We start from the raw sequence: 22,110 nt of genomic DNA, 5'->3' as shown, positions 1-22,110 counted from the left end.
TGCGAGCGCCCACCCTCTGCTCCGCGCGCGCCAATTTCCGGTCTTTCTGTGTTCTTATTGGCTAGCTTCCTTGCCCATCGCTTCCCAACCTTAATGTGGATTAGCCGGCCGTGTCGTCAGTCCTGTTGACCCCTCACAATGGGGGATTTCATTGGCGCGATGAAGTGTCGGTCATTTGGTCACCGGACGTCGCGTGGCGCAATTGGCCGGTTAGTGTGGCAGTCATCCCGCCCCCCATCTGAGGTGACGGGAAGGGGCTGGGGAAATCCCCAATCCCGATTTCAGTGCTGGCGAGAATGATGCCCAGGGATAGGCGAGGTTTGGAGTAGCATTCACTCTCCAGTTGGTTGGGTTTCCGTAGCACCGGCCCAAAGAGCCAGGGAAGGAAGGGGGAAGAAGAGGGCAACGCAGTTCCTAGGCACCGCTCTGGGACAGGCGCGGAAACTATGGCCGGTCAGAGAAAGTGCGCCTTATGATTGGAGGAAAGAGTGCTGTCAGTCAACGAAAGATCCCGCCCCTTCCATCGGGCTATGATTGGAGGAACAGACCGTCAGTCAGTACAAGAGAGTTCCGCCCCTTGGCAGGTGAGGTTACCCTTCCCTTTGAACCCCACCCTCTGGCATCTTCCTACGGTCTTTCTTTCTTGGTATAGGAGGCAGAGAATTGCTTAGGGGTGGGGAGAACTTCTCCCGAGCTACGGAAGCCTCTGGATTCCTGGGGCCCCGGCCTCGCCCCCGCCCCAACCCCCGCCCCTCCATGAGGTTCTGAGCGCTAGGCGCGCGGGACTGTCTCGGGTAACCGCTCTGAGGCGTTTCCGCGGGAAGCCTTCCAGCTCCGATCTTGGTGACTCCGCCCAGGCCCAAGCGCGGGCGGCTGCGGACCTGGAGTCTCAGTCCATGCCCCTCCCCCCAACCCTGAGCTGCTGTCGCGGCTTCGGTGTCACCTTCACACCCCTCCCTTTCCCTGCCACTCCGTCCCCTCCCCCCCATCCAAGTGTGTTGCAATAGGCCAGGCTCAAAGGGACTACGCCGTCCGCCCGGCCTGGGATCCGGGCGCCCGCTGTGGGGCAAAGGACGCCTGGCTCGGGGACCCAGTTCAGCCTCAGACCCCCTCCCTGGGCTTGTCAAGAAAGCTGCATGGGAGCTGCTTTAAGGCTTCTCCGTAGGAGAATGTCGTATATGCTCTTGGCACTCGAGGGATTAAAGTTCTTATCCCTGCAGATCTCTTAGAATAAATGTCCCACCGGGAAGGGGCCGCTTTGGACAGCTACTGGAACTGAGCCTCCAAAAATAAGTCGACTTGTTGGAGGTTACACAGTTAGTGTGGTGGCCGAGGTAGGGAATAAAATCTAGTCCCTAAGATTCTCAAGTCCAGGGCTCTTTCCACTCCACCTCCCAGGCCTCTGTCCTCTTAAGCCAGAGAGAGAGAGAGAGAGAGAGAGAGGGAGAGAGAGGGAGAGAGGAGAGAGAGAGAGAGAGAGAGAGAGAGAGAGAGAGAGAGAGAGAGAGAGAGAGAGAGAGAGAGAGAGAGAGAGAGAGAGGAGAGAGAGAGGAGAGAGAGAGAGGAGAGAGAGAGAGAGAGAGAGAGAGAGAGAGAGAGAGAGAGAGAGAGAGAGAGAGAGAGAGAGAGAGAGAGAGAGAGAGAGAGAGAGAGAGAGAGAGAGAGAGAGAGAGAGAGAGAGAGAGAGAAAAACCTTGGAGAAGCTTCGGTCGCCACGTTTCCTTTCACGCTGAAAATGTCAACGTTATAATGAATTGGCTAAAGACTTAAAGATTTGACACTACTTACTGCCTTGCAAGCCTTAGTAAAATTTAATTTCTATACATCTTAGTTGGGCAATATTTTTTTATTTTGTCTGTTTTGAACTAGCAACTGAAAAATACCTTTGGAAACAATCTAGGAAATCAGTTTCTACAAAAATATTAGGAAACTTCTGATGATTGACGGTGTATTCAGAGCATTATGATTTTCTTCCTTTTATTTATGTGAAACATTCAAATGATCCTAAAGCTTATTAGATAAGCTTATTTTTCAGGTATTCAAAGGAGTTTATACTTAAATGGAATGAATTCTTCTGTAAATGCTACCTGAGAATATTGTTAAAAATAGTTTACTATGACTTCATCTGGCACCTATGAAACATAATTATTTCAGATTCCCACTGTTTTAGAATCTGAAGCTATATAGGTCTAGTTTATGACCCAAACTAACAACAAAAGACACTCAACAGGTCCTAACCCACTTCAAAGCTGGATGATTCAGAATCAACATGTGTACATCCTACAACAAAAATAGTACTGACTATTATTAGGGAGGAAAGGGGTCTTCTTGCCATGCCTGTTAACTCAAATCATACTTTTGAACTATCTAAAAACAATATATTTTCCAATTTATTTAAACAAGGGCTCTGAATCTCAGAAACTTTTTTCTAGAATTATATCTTATTCCAGGTAGGTCTGAGAAAAAAAAAATTGTCTCCTGAATGTGGATAAAGTCACAGAGGTGTAACTGATTGCCCAATGATCCCTAGGACACCTGGTCCTTTAGCTGGAGGCACTTGGTAGCTTAATGGTTTAACTGTGCGGTAGTTGAAAACTTCCAAACCCTCTCTTGTACTTTGCTGATACATAAATTGAATACTAAACAGTATTTAACAATTTCAATGAATAATAACTGCTCTCACATGGTACCTTGAGGTTCATAGGCCTTTACATACTTTATATTTGCTTCTCAATATTATCTCCATTTTACATTGAAATGTGAACCCACATCTTCCTTATTCCAAGTCTGGTGTTCTATCCACCACATGAAACAACAGTTTTACTGATTATGAGGAGACTTATGATGGACCAAAGCAATATAGTATTGGAGGAGTGCTGGATTGGGAGTTAAAAGACCAGAGTTCAAATTTTAGCTCTGCTACATCCTAGCTATGGGAACTTCAGTAAGTTATTTAACCTTTCTAGATCTTCATCTGTAAAATGAAGGGATTGGACTTAGGTGGTCTTTAATGACCATGGTAGTATTTCTCTGCTTATTTTATGATCATCTCCCCCAATTGCAATTGATATGTGTTGCACATTCAAGATAAAGATATAAATCTATAAGAGTATGATTTGGAATATGACCTCAGTTCCCACATCTGCAAAAGAATCAAACTCATTCAGAAGTGAATATACTAGAAAATATGCTAATAAGTGAGTGAAAAGATAAAACCTTGTTTAGAAAATATTGAATAGATTTTGAAGAACACAAAATCTTTTTAGAGAATATACATACATATATATATATGGGGTTTTTTTCTTCCTTAAAACCTTTACCTTCCATCTTAGAATCAATACTATATATTGGTTCTAAGGCAGAAGAGCGGTAAGGTCTAGGCCATCGGTTCTCAACCTCTCAATTTGTAGCAATGAGAATACATAATGCATATCAGGTATTTACATTCCAAATCATAACTGTAGCAAAATTACAGTTTTGAAGTAGCCACCAAAATAATTGTTTGGTTTGGGGTCACTGCAACATGAGGAACTGTATTGCAGGGTCACAGCATTAGAAAGGTTGAGAACCACTGGTCTAGACAATGGGGGTTAAGTGACTTGCCCAGGATCACACAGCTGAGAAGTGTCTGAGGCCAGCTTTGAACCTAGGACCTCCCATCTCTAGGCCTGGTTCTCAATCCACTGAGCAACCTAGCTGCCTTCTATATTTTGTTTTAAATGAGCATGAGAACAAAAACTACATAGGAAAAGGATCAGAATTTTTATTTAAGTAACTATGAGCTGATCTGTAGAACTTTGACTCTAGTTTATCATTTCATTTCAACATACATTTACGTGCATAGCTCTGTTTTGGCCCTGGAGGCCCTGGTACATAGTCTTAAGTAAGATATAGGCCTTGCCTACTTAGAGCTCAGAATTCATTAGGGAATTTATATTATACTGTAAGTATAGTAGAGAAAATCAAAACAGTCCTACCTAAAGTCAAGAAGGACAGAGGAAAGATAAAGGGAAATTCTGCAGCTCCAAAATTTTATTTAAAAATGTTAACATGAAAAAAGGCTTTGTAAAGGATAAAGGATATTGTAAAGGATATTAACTTGACAAGCCAAACTAGTAATACATACTCATGAGAATAAAATTTTCAATTTACATTTTATTTTGATGTATAATCCAAAGCTTTTCAGGATGTCTAATTTCCTTATATAAATTTTATGTTTTATATACTTCAGGGTACGAAGTAAACATGTTGGTTTATTTGATAAGACTGATATATATACAAGTTGTTTCTCTGTTAGAATGTAAGCTGCTTGAGGACAGAGACTTTCTTTTTTCTTTGTATCTAAAACGTAATTGGAATGATGCCCATAACATATACGTGTTTAATAAAAAGCTTGTTGCTCAGTCAGTGGATGGATTAATTAATCAGTGATTGCAGATGTGGGTCTAGAGTCACACAACTGAGCCAAATAATCCAGATAACAGTAATGTTTGGTTATAATCTTAATATTCCATAGGAATGAGATGCCCCAGTATGGATTTTAAAAGAGTTAAAAGACCTTTTACTTTCCCTCCTCAACTCAGCAAATCCAATTATACCTAATTGAATAGTTTGATCTCATATTTGGACTAAGAATTGGAAATCATCCCTGGAGAGACAGAAAAGCCATGTGTTTTGCCAAGAGTGAGACTTGAATTCCACAAGACTCCATTGCTTCTGCCACCCTGCTACATACATGTCTTAGGTCTTAACTCTCATCCAACAGTGTAAAATACTAGTGAATCCTGATAGTCTTTGAGGGTCAAGGTTAGATGGTAAGTAATATCTCTCTCTCTCTTTTTTTTTTGTCATAACAAACTTAATAATGCCTCTTCAGGAGGTATGCGAGCTCCTGAATTTGGATGATGTTCTTCTTGCCTTTTTGCAAGTTCAAAACAACAAAACAACAGTGATGATGGTGCATAATTCAGATGTGCTTCCACATTGTTTATCTGATTTACTCTTTGAGGGGACTGGCAAGGAGGGGTAGAGTTAATGAAGAAAGGGAATCCAGAGTGAGATTTACACAGAGGATAGTTTTCTATTTGTGCTTACATCTTTTGCACTTTTTCAGAGAGGGGCCAAAATTTCCAGAAACTGCCTAGTAACCTCGAATCTCAGGGATTTACCCAGGTTGCTTTTTGGATATTGTTCATCATTGAAGGTAGCTCTTATACCTCAAATAAATTTGTTTCTTAAATCTATGTGCAAGTGTGACACAGCTCAAGCAAATTACACCCTTATATTCTATATAATTTTAATCCATTAACAAGTATTTATTGAGTAGCTGCTAGGTAAGAGGTCTGTGCTAAGCTCTAAGGAACATATGAAGGTGAATAAGACATGGTGCCTGCCTTCAACATAGTTGGGAATATATAATATGTTTAAAGCAATAATTACATGAGGCAGTGTGGTATAAAAGGAAAGTTTGCTGGTTTTAAATTCAGAAGACCTAGGTTCAAATTCTGATGGCTATTTATTGCCCATATGGTAAATCATTTAATCTTTCTGTATGTTCATTTCCTCCTCTAAAATGATGTTGGCATAAATAGTCTCTAAAATCTCTTCCAGATCTAAATCCTATGATTCTATATGTAAGAATAAAATGCTATAAAAGTTTTTAGTAAAAATAGATTACTTTCAGGTGGGAAAGATCATGGAAGAGATACCATTTGAACTTTCTTTTAAAGGGCAGCTAGGTAGCTCAGTGAATAGATAGCCAAATCTAGAGATGAGAGGTCCTGGGTTCAAATCTGGATTCAAATACTTTCTAGCTGTGTACCCTGGGTAAGTTACTTAACCCCAATTGTCTAGCCATTACTGCTCTCCTGCCTTGGAAACCATACTCAGTATTTGTTCTAAGATGGAAAGGAAAGACTTAAAAAAAGATTGGAGCTTGGCAAGCCCTCACACTAGAGATGCTAGCCTTCCTGGAACACCCTATACACTCCCAAAGGACTGTAGAAGTCACCTAATATACCACCCTCATTTTTCATAAAGAAATTGAGGCCCATGCTAAAGGGTGTGTTCTGTGTTAAACAGGTAATAAGTACAGATTTGGAATTCAAACCCATGACGTCTAATTCTAAATCTGGCACTATTTTGACAGTGCTATACCCTGAGATGAAGGTCTGAATTTTGGGAAGTGGGACTGTGAGTGAAAATAAAGGGAAGCACATATGTATTATTTCAGTCAATTGGACTTGTTGATGGCAAGGATGAAGTAGGAGCCAATAGTGATTCCAGCCTTTTAAGGCTAGGTGAAGAAAGGAATAAGGAATAGAATAAGTAATTATATAGCACCTACTAAGTGCCAGGCACTTTGCTAAGTACTTTTGCAAATAATATCTCATTTGATCTCACAACAACCTTTGGAGGTAAGTGCTATTATCTCCATTTTACAGTTGAAGAAACTGAGGCAAAGTTAAGTGATTTGCTCAGGGTCACAAAGTTAATAAGTATCTGGGGCCAGATTTGAGAATAGTGGTTCCATCAACAGATATAGGGAAATGAGGAGGTGCTATGTATGGGCAGTGGTAGACTTGTTAGTGAAACATTTAGAAAGATGTCTGATAAGAAGTCAAGTCTGGCGACTTAGAGAGAGGTCAGGCTGAAGGTTCTCATCTGAGAACAATGCTCTAGGAAACACCTATTTTAGGGGGCAGAGAAAGAAAAAAGAGACTAGTAAAATGAATGAGAAAGTTAAAAGAACCAGAGAAGAATGTCACAGAAGCTGAGAGAATCAGGAAGGAGGGGAGTAGTCAGTAGTCATCTCAGGAGGTAGTCATTTCAGGAAGATGGAGGTATATAAAAGAAGGCAGAGAGAGCCCTTATATCTTTGCGAAGTTAACAGAGTGAGGATATAAAACCTTTAATAACCAATGAGATAATAATTATAAATCAGCTTATAAACAAATCAAAAATAACCACACAAATTGTATAAATAAATAGGGAAGATTTGTAATAAATAGTGATCAAAATGGTTCCTGGGGTTAGTTATAAAAGGCTTGAAATAGGTGAATCTTTTTTTTTTTAAGTGTTCTGTCTTAGTATCAATTCTAAGACAGAAGAGTGTCAAAGGCTAAACAATGGGGTATCAAGTGACTTGCCCAGGATCAGGCAAGTTAAGAAATTTGAGGTTAAATATGAACTCAGGATCTCCATCTCCAGGTCAGGCTTTCTATCCACTGTGCTACCTAGTTGCTCTGAAATAGATGAATTTTAAGCCAGTATACAGTTGGGGGAAAAAAAGGAAAAAGAGGGTCATGTTCTAGTCAAGGAAAAAGAGGAGCAAAGAGGAAGAAGTGGGAATATTCATGTTTTGCATAGAACACGGCAAGTAGATTACCTTGGTGTTAGATCTTCTAGAAGTAAGGTTGGAAAGATATTGAACAATTACAGAATGACCTTAAATACTAGGCTAAGAAATTCAGAAATGGTAGAATGAACAATAGGGAACTACATATCTTTTTTAAAAGTAGAGTGAGGTAATGAAAATCAGGTTAAAAAGAATTTCTGGGGGCAGCTGGGTAGCTCAGTGGATTGAGAGCCAGACCTAGAGATAGGAGGTCCTAGGTTAAAATCTGACCTCAGATACTTCCTTAACTGTGCGACCCTGGGCAAGTTACTTAACCATCCATTGCCTAGCCCTCACTACTCTTCTGCCTTGTAGCCAATACACAGTATTGACTCCAAGACAGAAGGTAAGGGTTTAAAAAAAAAAAAAGAATTTCCTTTTTGGATCTTCAAAAGTTGTGTCTGTAGCACCTGAAAGGGTAGTTGCCAGGCTTTATCTCCAGAAGGACTGTTTCCCAGAATGATAGTTTCAGACACTGTGAGAAGCTTTGCTGTTCCCCAGCCTTTTGAGTTCAAAGCCCTGGACTCCCTCTATCAGGATATGAGAAGAGATGATGGTGGTAGTAGACTTGCCTGGCACCTACTACCTGCCCCCTGTCTCTCCTTCACAGTGCCCTGTTGTTTCAGTTAGCTTAGCTGGTATTCCCTGTCTGTGTGGCAGTTAATTGGCAGTTGGTCTTTTCCACTAGAGCCCCTTCCCCAGATAATGGCAGTGAGGGATCAGTTAAAAACAGGACCAATGGTCTGAGGGCTCTTATGCCATTTTTAGTGAGGTTCATCACCAGGTTGGCCTCTGATGAATTAATTTTTTGACTATAGCACCTCTTGAAAAACATCTACCAAGTGTTAGGGGGATTGTGATAAGCATCAGGAGAGGAAATACACACAGTAATGAAACCATGAATCCCTGAGAATCAGAGTAAGTTGCCCTTCTAAACAAATGTTTCTTTGAATAAAGGGAAATGTTTGATAGTCCCTTGTATTCAAATTATGACCTTGTTGAGTCAGGATCAGAAGTGATGATTCTGCTGTTTTTTCCTCCTAATCAGTCCTTGCTTTCTTGTGCTTTGAGCCCCTTGGGAAAATGGAAAATATAAACATTGGCACTTTCATAGAACTCTTCTTTCCCCCTTCTTCACCACAGTGTTAGCTAAGTGAAGGAAAGAATGTTTTATAAAATAGAGGAAGTCTAAACTGATTGAGTCCACCACAAATTTATATTATTTAGTTTCACCTGGGATCTCATTGTAGCAAAGCATTCCTTTTATTCTTTAATTGATTCTTTTTCACAGAGCCTGTTCCAAACTCCCTTTTCTCTCCTCAAGACTACAACATCACTTTTCTTGCTCCCCAACTAAGAATATTGCCTAATATTTTACTGAGAAAACTGAATCTATTCACCAGGAACTCCCCTTCCCATAATTTCAGAACCTTTTGACATTATTCCTCATTCTCTTCTCCATTTCTTTGAACTTCAGTAAAAAAAAAAATGCTGCTGCTTTTCTCCTAGGTCAGTCCCTCTTAATATGTATACTTGAGGGGGCAGCTGGGTAGCTCAGTGGACTGAGAGCCAGGCCTAGAGATGGGAGGTCCTAGGTTCAAATCTGACCTCAGACACTTCCCAGCTGTGTGACCCTGGGCAAGTCACTTGACCCCCATTGCCTAGCCCTTACCACTCTTCTGCCTTGGAGCCAATACACAGATGGAAGGTAAGGGTTTTTATAAAAAAATATATATATATGTACACTTGATCCTACTCCCCCTCCCCATCTTCTCTAGCACATTACCCCCACATTTATTCTCTTGTTAGTCTCCAATAACCTTACTTTTCCCAATGCAGTCTACAAATATGACTAAAACTCATCTATTCTTAAGACTTTTTGTTGATAGTCTAGGTGGACACTTCCTAGCTGTGTGACCCAGGACAAGTGACAATACCAATTGCCTAATTTTTATCACTCTTCTGCTTCAGAACCAATATTTAGTATCAATTTTAAGACAGAAGGTAAAGGTTAAAATAAAACACCTCACTGGACTCTACCCCTCAAGCTATCATCCTTTCATTGTCTAAATCCTAGAAAAAATTACCCATACTCATGACCTCCATTTCCTCTCCTTCCTCCTCAGCCACTTGCAGCCTGGTTTTTAATCTCATCACTCAACTTGAATCAGATAGCAGAGAGTTACCTCTTACTTGTCAAATCTGATGGCTGTTTCTCAGTCCTCACCATTCTTGACCCCTTTGTCACATTAGCACTGAAGAATTCTCTTCCTATATGGTGATAGTTCTTGCTTTCTGGGTTTTCATGACACTTCTTTCTCTTGCTTATTCTACTTATCTGACTGCTTCTTATTCTCCTTTGTTTTGGATGTCCATGCCCTGCTCCCATGGGATCGTGTAAATATCTCTTTTTAAAAAAGTCTTTACTTTCCATCTTAAAATCAATACAACGTATTGGTTCCAAGGCAGAAGAGTGGTGAGGGCTAGGCAATGGATGGTTAAGTAACTTGCCCAGGGTCGCACAGCTAAGGAAGTATCTGAGGTCAAATTTGTGTAGTCCTGTCACTCTATCCACTGGGCAACCTACCTATTCCAAATGACTTCTTTATTTCCCATTTGCCTAGTCTGAGTTGTTCTAAATTCCAGTTCTTCATCATCAACAGCTTATTGGATATTTCAAACTGATTTCACAATAGCTACCTCAAGCTCAAAATGTCCACAACAAAATTATCTTTCCCTTCACACCTATTCCTTTCCCAAACTTCCCAAATTTTGTTTAGGGCATCACTGTCTTTATAGTCACCCAGGTTCAGAACCTCTGATAACCTTAAGTCTTCATTCTTCCTCATCTCACATAAATATCCATTCATATGGATAATAAACATCCATTCCATAGCCATTTGCAAACACACAAGTGAATACCCATTCATTTGCTGAATCTTATCAGTCCCATTTCCAATATCTCTTACATCATGTGGCTACAACTCTAGTTCCCTCATCACTTCTCCCTTGACTATCTCACTAGCTTCCTAATTGGTCTCATTTATGTACATCCCTATCTAATCCATCTTTTACACAACTCCCAAGTAATTTTCCTGAAGCACAGGTCTGCCCATGTCACTCCCTTACTCATCAAAGTCAAGTGGCTTCCTATTATGTCTGGAACCACATATAAACTCTTTTTTTTTTTTTGACTAGTAAAGTTCTCCACAAGCTGAAACCAGTTTACTTTTCCAACTTAACTTTTCAACCATATTATGTATTATATCCTTTCCCACACTCAATAGTATCCCCAGACTGGCCTATTTGCTGTTTCTCTCATGTGACATTCCATCTCTTGCCTTCATATCAGCTATGTGTTTCTGCCTCATCTCTATCTCTTGGTTTTCTTCAAATCTTAGCTCAAATTCTACTTTCTACATTAAGTTTCTGATATCTCCAGCTACTAGTGCCTTCTTTCAAAACTACTTTGTATATATCTTATATTTATTTTGTATATACTTAGATATGTACATTTTGTCTCCATATCAGAAACTAAGTTATCAAAATCAGAGACATTTCATTTTTGTCTTTGTATCTCCTGCACCTAGCATAGAGCCTGCCACATAGCACTTTATTATTCATTTCAAGAAGTATAACTGAAACAAATGTGTGAGATACAAATTAGACTAATCCTTATAGGATGAAAAAGGTTTGATTGGTCTGAAGGCAAGACATGGCTTTCCTCATTTCAAACTAGGAGAAAACTAAAGTCCATTCTAGATAGTACAGAAATGATGCAAACTAGCAGCACTACAGTCCACTAAATACCAAGTCATTTTCATATGTAGTTGAGCCTTATGAAGTTCTTCCTTCTCAATATATTTTGAAACAACATTTGGGGGCTCCAGGAGGCTCACAGGATAGAGAGTAAGGCCTGGAGACAGAAGAATCTGGATTCAAATGTGGCCTCAGACACTTCCTAGCTATGTGATCCTGGACAAATCATTTAACTCCAATTGCCTGGCCCTTACTGCTCTTCTGCCTTGTAATTGATACACAATATTGATTCCAAGAAAGAAGATAGGGGTTTTAAAAAGAAAACAAGAAACCATACCTTAACCCAATTGAATTTCTTCTTTTTTTTAAATTTATTTTTAAATTTTATTTGGTTAATTTCAAACATTATTCCTTGGTTACAAAAATCATATTCTATTCCTCCCTCCCCTCCCTCCACCCTTCCCCTTGCTGACACGCAATTCCACTGGGTATTATATTTGTCCTTGATCAGAACCCATTTCCATGTTGGTGTTTGCATTAGGATGTTCATTTAGAGTCTACCTCCCCAGCCATATGCCCTCAACCCATGTAATCAAGCAGTTGTTTTACTTCTGTGTTTCTACTCCCACAGTTTTTCCTCTGAATGTGGATAGTGTTCTTTCTCATAGATCTCTCCAAGTTGTTCAGGAACACTGCATTGCCACTAATGGAGAAGTCCATTACATTTGATTATACCACAGTGTATCAGTCTCTGTGTACAATGTTCTCCTGGTTCTGCTCCTTTCACTCTGCATTGCTTCCTGGAGGTCATTCCAGTTCCCATGGAATTCCTCCACTTTATTATTCCTTTGAGCACAATAGTATTCCATCACCAACAGATACCACAATTTGTTCAGCCATTCCCCAATTGAAGGGCATCCCCTCATTTTCCAATTTTTGGCCACCACAAAGAGCACAGCTATGAATATTCTTGTACAAGTATTTTTCCTTATTATCTCTTTGGGGTACAAACCCAGCAGTGCTATGGCTGGATCAAAGGGCAGACAGTCTTTATTGCCCTTTGGGCATAGTTCCAAATTGCCCTCCAGAATGGTTGGATCAATTCACAACTCCACCAGCATTAATGTCCTGACTTTGCCACATCCCCTTCAGCATTCATTACTTTACTCTGCTGTCATGCTAGCCAATCTTCTAGGTGTGAGGTGGTACCTCAGAGTTGTTTTGATTTGCATCTCTCTGATTATAAGAGATTTAGAACACTTTTTCATGTGTTTATTAATAGTTTTGATTTCTTTATCTGAAAATTGCCTCTTCATGTCCCTTGCCCATTTATCAATTGGAGAATGCCTTGATTTTTTGTACAATTGATTTAGCTCTTTGTAAATTTGAGTAATTAGACCTTTGTCAGAGGTTTTTGTGTTGAAGATTGTTTCCCAATTTATTTCCCTTTTAATTTTGGTTACATTGGTTTTGTTTGTACAAAAACTTTTTAATTTTATGTAATCAAAATTATTGATTTTACTTTTTGTGACTCTTTCTAAGTCTTGCTTTGTTTTAAAGTCTTTTCTTTCCCAAAGGTCTGACAAGTATACTATTCTGTGTTCACATAATTTACTTATAGTTTTCTTCTTTATGTTCAAGTCATTCACCCATTCCATGTTTATCTTGGTGTAGATAAATGAGGTGTTGATCCAAACCTAATCTCTCCCACACTGTCTTCCAATATTCCCAGCAGTTTTTATCAAATAGTGGATTTTTGTCTCAAAAGCTGGGATCTTTGGGCTAATCATAGACTGTCTTGCTGAGGTCATTTACCCCAAGTCTATTCCACTGATCCTCCTTTCTGTCTCTTAGCCAGTACCATATTGTTTTGATGACAACTGCTTTATAGTATAGTTTGAGATCTGGTACTACAAGGCCACTTTCCTTTGCATTTTTTTTCATTATTTCCCTAGATATCCTTGATCTTTTGTTCTTCCAAATGAACTTTGTTATGATTTTTTCTAATTCAGTAAAAAAGATTTTTGGTAGTTCAATGGGTATGGCACTAAATAAATAAGTTTGGGTAGGATGGTCATTTTTTATTATGTTAGTTCATCCTACCCATGGGCAGTTAATGTTTTTCTAATTGTTTAGATCTAGTTTTAATTGTGTGGAAAGTGTTTTGTATTTGTGTTCATATAGGTCCTGTGTTTGTCTCAGCAGATAGATTCCTAAGTATTTTATATTGTCTAACGTGATTTTAAATGGAATTTCTCTTTCTAATTCTTGCTGCTGAGATGTGTTGGAGATATATAGAAATACTGATGACTTATGTTGGTTTATTTTGTATCCTGCAACTTTGCTAAAGATGTGGATTATTTCCACTAGCTTTTTAGTTGATTCTCTAGGAGTCTTTAAGTAGACCATCATATCATCCCCAAAGAGTGATAGCTTGGTCTCTTCATTGCCAATTTTAATGCCTTCAATTTCTTTTTCTTCTCTAATTGCTACTGCTAGTGTTTCTAGTACAATGTTAAATAATAGCGGTGATAAGAGGCATCCTTGTTTTACTCCTGATCTTATTGGGAATGCATCTAGTTTATCCCCATTGCAGATGATGTTGGCTGATGATTTTAGATAAATACTGCTTATTATTTTTAGGAAAGACCCTTCTATTCCTATGCTTTCTAGTGTTTTCAATAGGAATGAGTTTTCAATGGGAAATGAGATAAATACTGTTTATTATTTTTAGGAAAGATCCTTCTATTCCTATACTTTCTAGTGTTTTTAATGAGGAATAAGTATTTTGTCAAAGGCTTTTTCTGCATCTATTGAGATAATCATGTGATTTTTGTTGGTTTGCTTGTTGATATGGTCAATTATGTGGATAGTTTTCCTAATATTGAACCATCCTTGCATTCCTGGTATAAATCTCACCTGATCATAGTGAATAACCCTTGTGATGACTTGCTGGAGTCTTTTTGCAAGCATCCTATTTAAGATTTTTGCATCTATGTTCATTAAGGAGATTGGTCTGTGGTTTTCTTTCTCTGCTTTTGACCTGCCTGGCTTTGGAAGCAGTACCATATTTGTGTCATAAAAGGAATTTGGTAGAACTCCCTCTTTGCTTATTATATTAAATAGTTTGTATAGGGGAGAGGTAAGGGGGAAGAGAAAGAAAATGAATTATGTAAACATGGAAAAATATCTTTTAAAAAAAACAATAAAAATTTAAAATGCAAAGAAAGAAAGAAACTATATCTGATTGTGTCTGCCAGTCTGGAAAATGGGTAGGAGGGATATGTTTTTCATTATTGTATTAATCTCATTTAGGTGTCATTTTAGCCATTCATTTAAGCGACACTCATCTTCTTTAAGACACTCTACCCAAGTTAGCCTTCACACTCTAAATAGATCTTAGAATCCCCCCTAGAAAAAACTTAGAGTCATGAGCCCTTCTCCAGTCACATTCCATTTCAGTCAAGAAGCCTTCTTTAAGGTACAGACCAAAACCCAATAACAAGACTAATAATGCCTTATATCACTATTCTAAAAATGGGCCCTGGGGCTGCTGGGTGGCTCAGTGGATTCAGAGCCAGGCCCAGAGACTGGAGGTCCTGGGTTCAAATTTGGATTTCTACACTTCCTAGCTGTAACCCCTATTGCCTAGCTCTTCTACCACTCTTCTGTCTTAGAATTAATGCACAGAAAGTAAGGGTTATTAAAAAAAAAGCAACAAAAAAATAGGTACTATACTGATGTTGTGGGGGATGATGATAATTGATATATATCGATTTTTTAAGTTGTTTTTTAATTAAGAATAAACAGAAGGCCAGAAAGAAGATAGCTCTGAAAGCTATAGATTGAACTTATTACATATTTTAAAAGAAAAGCAAGCTATGCATAATAAAGATCTGTATCTTCATATAGAGTTCTCTTTTTCTGTTCTCTGTATATGGGAATGCCTGTTTTATTTGGTGTTCGTTAAGGTCAGAATGCATAAATAAAATCTATCATAAATAACTAAATAAAAAAATAACTTTTTTTTTTAAACCCTTACCTTCTGTCTGGAGCCAAGGCAGAAGAGTGGTAAGGGCTAGGCAATGGAGGTTAAGTGACTTGCCCAGGGTCACACAGCTGGGAAGTGTCTGAGGCCACATTTGAACCCAGGACCTCCCATCTCTAGGCTTGGCTCTCGACCCACTGAGCTACCCAGCTGCCCCCCCCCCCCCAAATAACTTTCTTAAGAAAAAAGTGCCAAGATTTTACAGCATACTAGCATGGAGGATTGTTTGGTCTATTGCTCTTGGCTTATTGGAAGAGGATCTTGAAAACTTAAGAATTTTCCAAACAAATCTATATATCCTCTGAGGTATGTATATCTATTAGATGTTGGTTGATTTGAGATGAACTCATCTCCCAGTGACATGTAAAATTTTATTTTTAGCAAGACTGCACATTTGGTACAATATGTCCTAGGAAAATTTATAATATGGTCTCCCAGGTCTGTTCCTCAACCTTTGACTTTACCATCAAGAATCAGAAGCATTTCAAACAGACCAAAGTCTCAAGGACATCTACCAAGAATTCCTGTTTGGGGAGCAATGTGTGTTTATCAATGGGAAACTAGTCACCTTACTGGGTAAGCCAAGAGTTAAGAGACTCTTCTTTAGTTTTTGAACTAAGTTCACCGCACCCCTTGCTTATGAGGTCAGGCCCATAAATTAGGAGATACAGTTTGGTGTTAACCTGTGAGGTAGGTAACAGTGCCACCCACCAGGTGCTGTTTCCTAAGGAAGCAATGTAATACATGTTGTAGCTGCAGAGTGCCTCAAAAGAACCCAGATGAGATTCTAGCATGGAGAAAGCACCAGAACCTACACGTCATGGGTCCTAGGACCATTAGTAAGAGGAATGATTGTTAGAACTCGCCCAGACAATCTTCTAACCTGTAAGTTTCTGTCAGACCCAGGCCTGAACCTCTGGTTCCTTGCTAAACAGCAAGACAATCAAGCCAGCTAGGGTTCAGCCTTCTGGTTAAGGGCAGGAGGTGGGGAGAGATCTGTCCAACAGCTATTAGAAAGTTTGTCAGACAGTTTCAATCATTCCATCCATAGTGCATGGGTCTGGGATGTGGGAGGGATCTGGCCAGAGTTGATAAAGGTATCTTATTCCTGTGGGTAATAAGAGGGAAGGGAAGGAGTTTCCATTGCTGAAGATAGTTCCTCTGCCAACCCTATAGTGAGTAGGGCAACAGTTGCTGGCAGATTGTCACTAATGACTCTGCTTATGAAATGCAAGTTACTTAACTGAGATTAAGCCACAGTAGAGGCTCCAGGGAAGGGAGGAATGTATTCTGTCAACTTAGGTTCTGAGGCTTTTAGTTGATACTTTTAGGTGACGTTGAAGGGCTCTGGGGAATGTTGGAAAACTTGGTGGGACCAAGAGTTTCTAGGGGGAAGGTGTTGGACAGAATAAGAAAACTACATGGAGATTTTTTTTCACTGCTTGCACACCACTGACCTTATCACTTAAAAGTTCAGAGCTACTACTGGCACATGTATAGTAATATGGGAATAATAGTAATAGCTGACCTTTATATAGAGCTTCAAAATTTACAAAGTGCTTTATATATGTGATCTCATTTGAACCTTATAACAATGCTGTGTGGTAGGCACAACAGGTATTATTTCCCATTTAAGAGCTGAAAAAAACAAGCTAAAAGAAATTAAGTAATTTGCCTACAGTTATCAAGCTAGCAAGTGTCAGAGACTTAGATGTGAAAGCTAGATTTGCCTGACTCCAAGAATGCTCCCTACATCATACTGTATCACTTAAAACAAGCAAAAAAACAAAACAAAACAAAACAACCCTCAAAAACCAGAAATTAGAAAAAGTTCTCTGCCCTGTCTTTGACTAGAGTTATTTCTCAAGTCAAAACTGGGGAAATACATTCAACTTAGAAAATTTGGACTGAAGATGTTCATTTGTATTTTTCTTTCTTCTGGAAAGAACATTTAGGGTCAGTTAGTTGGCTCAGTGGATAGTGTGTAATTAATTTCTGCACTCTTGAACTAGGATTCCCAGTACCCCACTTTCCTGCTCATGTTACGTGCTGACATAGGGAGGATATAAGTTTGGTGTAGCCCCACCTCTCTCTCTTCTCCTGGACAAGCTGCTGGAGTAGGGCTTTTAAACAGGCAAGGAGAGCTTGATCACGTGGTCTTATTTTGTTAGATAATTACCTTTTTATTCTTTTACTTCTAGTGATTGTTAATAAACTTTATAAGATATAACACTTGGAGTATTGAACATTAATTTAAATCCTACAATAGAGAGCCAGCCTGGAGGCTCTGCCTAGTATCAAATTTGGCCTCAGACATTTCCTAGCTGTGTGATCCTGGGCAAGTCACTTAATCCCAATTGTCTAGCCCTTACTACTCTTCTGTCTTGAAAGCAATACTTTGTATGAATTCTAAGACAGAAGATAAGAGGGTTTTTTTTAGGGGGGGGGTAGAAACATTTAGTTATCTTTACTTAATTAATGAAAATATCCAGCATTATGTGATAGAGTGTAGTATAAAAGGCACTAGAAATGGAAGCCCTGGATTAAAATCCTTCCTCAAACACTGGCCAAGTCACTTAAGTTCTCTTGGCCTCAGTTACCTCATTTTTAAATTGGAGAGTTAGACTCCATGACTCTAAAGGCCATTTAATGTTTTAACTCTGTTCTGAGTTGGGGGTAATGATAACTTTTTGATAGCTATGCTTTGCTCAGACTCTCCTATCTTCAGGTCACCTCTCCTAACCCTAAGTATGTCTCAGGATCAGTAGAGCTGAAGGGCAGAAAGAACCTTAGAGCAGCCCTGAAATGTATGGCATTGGTCACCAGGGCGGTTTTCTCTAATGCATGGAATGCATGGTTGCATGGTTCTTCATGAAAGGAAAAGCCTGTGCTCTCTTCCAACTGTGACCACTGGGAGATGGAGAGAGGAACAGTAAAGTACTAGGCTGTTGCCAAAGAGAATTTTTTGCACATTTCTCCAACTTGTAGTCCCCTCCAGAATAGGAACTTGTGGCAGAGCTGAGACCTTCTGTGAAGACCAGGACTAAGAGTTAAGGACAGGAATGAGTCAGGTTTTAGAGTCAGAGGTTACATTCTCCAAAATATCTATTATCAACCTCTAGCTCATCCTTCTATTGAAGTGATCCAGGCCCTTAATTTTTTTTTAACAACAACAAAAAAAATATCTAAATCCACTCTCTTGCTTGTTAAATTAGATTAAGTCCAGGTCATGAATAAAACCAGATTTTTGGGAAATAAAAATGTGAATTAACATATTCCTTATTGCTTATCTTTTCCCTTTTGTTTTTCCCCAAGCTGAGTCTTATCCTTCTTTCTGAGTTTTGCTGTCTTAGGAGGAGAGTCAGTGATTTGGGAAGAAGATCTTAGGGGAAAGCCAAGAATATAACAGAATCTATTAGTGTTACTAAACAGCATCCCCTTGAATTGTTAGTATTAAAGTCCAGGGGAAGACCTTAGAGGAAGGTGCCTCTTACCCAGGTATACAAACTCATATTCATGAAGGAGAGAGAAGTAACTAGCAGTGCCAGGAGCAGACGCTCAGCATGGTATCCATGTTCCTAAGGAGATTATTTCTCTTTTGGAAGAGATATGGAAAAATGGGGACACTAATACACTGTTGGTGAAACTGGGAACTTATCCAACCATTTTGGAGAGTTGTAAATCTATGCATAACTTTTGACTTAGGAATATCACCATTTGATTTATTTCCTAAGATGATCAGGGAAAAAGGATAAGAACTATGTTCCAAAATATTTATAGTAGCTATCTTTGTGGTGACAAAGAATTGTAAATTGAAGGGATGCCCATCATTTGGGGAATGACTAAACAAATTGTAGCATATGGTTGTGATGAAATGCTACTATGCTGTAAGAACTGCTGAGCAGGTTAATTTTGGAAAAACCTACATGAATTGTGAAAAGTGAAATGAGCAGAACCAAGAGAATATTATATGTAGCAACAGAAATATTGTTTGAACAATGATTTATATATGTCCACCTCCACAGAATTGATAAATAGAATAAGACATAGTTATATATATATATATATATATTTTAAAATGCCTTCTTTATGGGGGAGAGTGGAAGAAGAGAGTTAACTAGGTATTTTAATATAACAAATTAATTTTTAAAAGGGGCTTATTTCTTTTTACCATCACTCTATCCTGCCCAAACTAGTGCAAAGGACAGGCCTGGAGAAGTGCACTTGCATATATACACTTACACACATATACACACAGAAATTGGGAAATGATCCTTAAGTTGCATCTGTTTTAGAGGTCAAGATGTACAGCACAGATTCTGACTAAGATTACCTGTTAGTGTCTTGAGGTTTGAATCCTTTCCCAAACTCCATCTAGAAACTTCAGCTCATCTCCTTAGAATTCCTTACTTTCCTGTTGCTGATTAAATGTCCTAGGCACCAGTCAACAGACAGCATATTCCTTTAGTCTCATTTTGTTCTAAAGGGCAGCACTTGGCTTAAACTTCTCCCTCCAAGGTTTTCCTAGATAGATGTTTTTTGGAGATCCCAGATTCTTTTGTCTTGGAGGGTCTTGGGTGCTTGGAGGATGGCCAAAATGGAATGGTGTCATACCTCCCTTATTCCCATAGCCATCTGCTTTTGAGGGGGTGGCAAAAGGACTGTATCCCTTGTCTTGTCTCCCCTTTTTTTAAGTTCTCACCGCAGAAGAGAAGCAAAGGTATTCTAACGATATCAATAAACATCTACTTATGTCTGCATAAATATACATATATTTCCCAGAACCTTACAGTACTGTATGCAAAGACAAAGAAATTAGCATATTGAGTAGCAAGCAGAAGACAGTACAAGGGACCAGAGGGTCAAGGGGCGGGCATGGAATTCTTTCCATCTTGTGTTTCTCATCCTCATCTTGGTGTAAGTCTTCCCAGAAAATTTCCAGAGGAGACTAATCCTACATATGGAGGGGAACCTTTCCTGAGATTGTTCTCATAAAGATTACCCACAACCTAAAGCCTTTCACTTTAGAGATTTAAAAACTGGATACAAGCAACAATAAAACTTGGCCGCAACCTGGGACACCAGGAAGCCAGGTTATTAACCCTTATGGAAAATTGAGGTCCAGAGAACTAGATCAATTGACCTAAGGCAGTGATGATGAACCTATGGCATGGGTGCCAAAGATGGCATGCAGAGTACTCTATGTTGGCACTTGGTCATCCTCCCTCCCCACTCCCTACCCCCAGAATTCCTTACTAAACAGACAGAGGGACTAGGGGGTAGGGGAGCTTCTCCCCTCCCTCTTTCTACTGTACCTGATGACATTTTTTCACTTCACCTGCCCTTCTGCCCAGCAGCCCAGTGGGAGTGCTTTTTCCCTCCTCTATGTGGGGTAAAGGCAGGGCAGGGCATACCCAATATCTGGTGGAGGTGGGGGTGGGATGGGGGGAAATCTGGGCTAGCACAGAACTCTGTCTAGGGGGTCAGGGCAGGGCCCAGCACACTCTATCTCTAAAACAGGGGTCCCCAAACTTTTTTTTTACACAGGGAGCCAGTTCACTGTCCCTCAGACTATAAAACAAAATGAGCAAATCTGTATACCCCTGTCTGGGATAGCGGAGGAGTCACACATTGCATAGGCCCAACACTGCCACCACTATACCGGGCAACAGTATACACAATGTGGAATCCTCTCCCCCAGATCGCCATTCACCATGCTGATGTCTTCCACTGTGCTGCCACATAATCCTTTGCGAAGCGCCTCGTTCTCATTCATTTACTCTCAGAACAAGGTGTCACTGGAAGTAGTACTGTACCTGAACAATGCCGCACTGTGTGGTGCCACCACACACAGTGCTCCTCTCACTGACCACCAATGAAAGAGGTGCTCCTTCCAGAAGGTTGTTGGAGGTCGGATAAATGGCTGAGATGGGGCCCACATGTGGCCTGCGAGCTGTAATTTGGGGACCCCTGCTCTAAAAGGTTGACCATCACTGACCTGAGGTTTCTGTGAAATCAGTGGGGGCTGGTTCCTGGGCTTAACTAATACACAGGTTTAACTAACCAATCCAGCAGTGGGATAGAGAGAGAGATACTCCAGTAAACAGGGGTTTTCTGAGAACTCTTTTTGTATCATTGACCCCTTTGGCAGCCTGGTAAAGCCAATGGGCCCCTTCTGAAAAGAAATTATATATAAAAATCCAGAAGAAACCAATTATATTGAAATATAGTTATGAAAAAAATTTTTTCCCACAAACCCTAGATTAAGAACCCTTTACCCTAGAGAGTATTAAAGCATTTGAATCTTGACCTAAGGAATGGTGCCTTTTTTTTTTTGAGAACATTTTAAAAATTGAAACTTCTGGATTTAAAAAATGTGCAAAATGCTTTAAAGTCAGGGGTGTACAGTTAAATGTTTCACAACTGGATCCACTCACAGAAAACGATTTTAAATTTTATCTGCACCTTTAACAATTTCTCCCATCATTTTCTTGTCTAGGCAAATAGACAAAACAATCATTTGAGCCCAGTTTTTGTAGCATTTTGCAGATTGAGGTGTAAATGATAACACTGAAAATTTAACAATCAGTTCTTTGGCTCCATCTCACTGCTGTTTAAGTTACTTGGTTTGAATTCTTGAGATAATATCATTTCTCTCTCTGTCCTCAGGCAGGTCCAGGTGCTTCTCCCACACTAAATACAGGAACCTCTCTTCTTGCAAATCTCAGGTAATGCTTTCTAGTATTTCACTACCCTTTGGTTCAGGCAGTTTCTTCCAATGTCTACTCGAAGTTGCCCTTTGTGAAAAATTAGATGCATTGTTGAAAGGGTGTTAGATGGCCAGGCCCAGTTCAGGCCTTTGGTCTCTATTGTAGAGTTAAGCTGACTGGCAGATTGCTTGAGCTTT

At 39.6% G+C, this 22,110-nt stretch overlaps 1 protein-coding gene across 1 annotated transcript in view; it reads right to left on the bottom strand.

Annotated features, from left to right (window-relative positions):
* Positions 1-222, bottom strand: part of ANKHD1 (ankyrin repeat and KH domain containing 1) — a 124,715-nt gene extending 124,493 nt beyond the window's left edge. Inside the window, exon 1 of the mRNA XM_056793453.1 lies at positions 90-222. The gene's annotated coding sequence lies outside the window, so the exon portion shown is untranslated. The remainder of the gene's footprint in view (positions 1-89) is intronic.
* Positions 223-22,110: the final 21,888 nt, after the last annotated feature.

The sequence above is a fragment of the Monodelphis domestica genome, chromosome 1 (genome assembly GCF_027887165.1).
Source record: "Monodelphis domestica isolate mMonDom1 chromosome 1, mMonDom1.pri, whole genome shotgun sequence".
Classification (NCBI taxonomy): domain Eukaryota; kingdom Metazoa; phylum Chordata; class Mammalia; order Didelphimorphia; family Didelphidae; genus Monodelphis; species Monodelphis domestica.
This window is presented reverse-complemented; position numbering and strand designations above follow the sequence as displayed.